The sequence below is a fragment of the Nerophis ophidion genome, linkage group LG01 (genome assembly GCF_033978795.1).
Source record: "Nerophis ophidion isolate RoL-2023_Sa linkage group LG01, RoL_Noph_v1.0, whole genome shotgun sequence".
In the NCBI taxonomy this organism is placed as follows: Eukaryota; Metazoa; Chordata; class Actinopteri; order Syngnathiformes; family Syngnathidae; genus Nerophis; species Nerophis ophidion.
This window is the reverse complement of record NC_084611.1, coordinates 69653146-69655447: the sequence shown is the minus strand read 5'-3', so window position 1 is coordinate 69655447 and position 2302 is coordinate 69653146. Positions and strand designations below refer to the sequence as shown.

Here is a 2302-nt window from a genome sequence, read left to right as displayed (position 1 = left end):
TTTGAGCCGAGTTTAGCTACTTTTCGAGACGGGTGACGCAACCGAGTGACGTAAGCGCGTTCCCGCCAGGGGGTGCATTTTACGGCGGGGGTGCATAATTCGGCACAACACCAGGAATCGGACCCGGGTCTCCCGCATGGCAAGCGAGAATTCTACCACTGAACCACCAATGCCTGCATAACAAGGTTTGTCATGAACTCGGTTAAGAGGAAGAGCGTTTGAAATGCTACGAGGTGGAACACATTCTACGTGCACAAGGGATATAACAACATCCACAAAAGGCAAGAAATGCAATGCAGCTAATAACAGCAATGAGACTTGCGAGCCACAAGTTTTCCATTGGCCGAATATCAACTTGTAAGTCTTGACAAAGGTGTGTTCTTGCAGCAGTTTCCATGGTGTAGCGGTTATCACATTCGCCTCACACGCGAAAGGTCCCCTGTTTGAAACAGGATGGAAACAAGCCTTTTTTTGACTTTACTTCTTACCTTTATACATAAACCGGGAAATAAATAATAGCAAGGTCCTGTGTTTTTATCATGAAGTAGTTTGCAACATACCTGATCAGCTCATGTTGAGCTGAGCACACACAACACCAAGTTTAGAGGGTTCTCATATAGGCAGACCTCAGGCTTCAACATCATGAATGCTGGGTTCCATGAAAATGTCATGCACAAACCAGTGAAATCTGTCATTCGTTCAAGTCAGTGTATTCTCCGGCCGTTGGATGGATTGTAACTGTACTGTTGAGATTGATTTATAAGATCTTTAAACTCTCACCTTAGCAGGAATCATAAATGTAATTCCCAAAGAGTTAGAGAAGACAGCTGTGGGCTGAATGGGTGTTAGCCTTTGTTTCAATACAAGAATCAGTCAAAGATTCTCCTGAAACTTAAACCTTAGCAGAGGATGGTTACGATCCATCGACCTCTGGGTTATGGGCCCAGCACATTCCCGCTGCGCCACGCTGCTGTCCTAAATCTAAAAGGGCTTACCTTGGTTAGTATCCAGACAAACTACTAGTAACAAAGTGATTTGGAACCCAACTGAAGTCGTGTTTATTTCTGAGTGCTGGTTTTGTCCACATTTAAAATGGCATTTCTTATTAAGAAATTGTAGTAAACATCAAACTCTGTGGATCCATTGGGATTTCATTCAAAACGAATAGAAGTTAGGCCCACTTTTTATTGTATTTATTTATTTATTTCGGCAATCTTCACAAAGAACAACAACAAAAAAAAGAAAAAAAACAAAAAACACTCATTTGAGCAATGATTGAGCCGAAAGGGTGTAGGTTGAAGCAACGCTTATATAAACCTAACCCATCACAACAAGAACAAGGTTCAAAATATATAAAATCCAAAACATGCTTCACTTATATTACTTCTTTTTTTTTAAACAATATATAAGCAACATATATGTAGCACACGTCTCATATACACAGTTTAACATTTAAATCAAACATATACATTTGTACACTTATATATATATATATATTAATGAGTGTACAAGGCCTCATGTCTCAGAGTACAAAGTGTACCAAACAAAACAGGAAACGTCCTGACCTCAATTTGACTGAGTGTGCCAAACACTGCACATACAGGAAACAGATATTTGAGCAACAACGAGCATAACAGGAAACCAAGAGTAGTTCAGCATAATTATCCATAGACACGAGACACATAGCAACAGACGTCAGTCAGTAGACTGACCAATCAGATAACTACTGGCACAGTGTATATAAGCTGCTGCACACCAAACTCTCATGAGATCGCTTTGGGTTTTACTGGTACTACTGTTCAAGTGTACTGTATGACCTCCGCTCTCTGCAGATTGCGTTCAATAAAATACTTCTACTTGAGTCAACTCCTGCCTCCTCGAATTGTGTACCTGCTCCCGGCCCGGGTGAGACGGCACAAAAAAATGCGTCTCAACAATTTGGGGGCTCGTCCCGGGATTGAGGGAGTTGTGAGGACAACATCGAGAGGACCATTCGGACCTAAACATTTTCCTCATGGACAAAGGACAAAGACACTAGCCGGCACTTACAAATAAGGTAAGCAGAAAACCTGTTAAAACTAATTCTGCATATTGGAAACTACTAAAATAGTGTCCTGTCCTATGTACTTGTAAGAAAACATAAAAACTAAAAGAGTCAGTAGAAGTGTAAATCTAAAATAACTTCGATACAGGAGGAATACACAGTAACCTCGAGAGTGGCGTAACTCCACCTGAGATCCGACGGGGTCCAGGAGCGGTTAGTACCGCGGCAGGGTTAGAGTCCCGGGGGTTGAGGTCCCTA

The 2302-nt window shown here is 41.7% G+C and overlaps 1 non-coding gene across 1 annotated transcript; it reads left to right on the top strand.

Moving 5' to 3' along the window:
* Positions 1-389: 389 nt before the first annotated feature.
* On the top strand, positions 390-462 carry trnav-cac (transfer RNA valine (anticodon CAC)). Its single transcript has one exon. It is a non-coding gene; the product is annotated as a tRNA-Val (tRNA).
* The last annotated feature ends 1840 nt before the right edge of the window (positions 463-2302 follow it).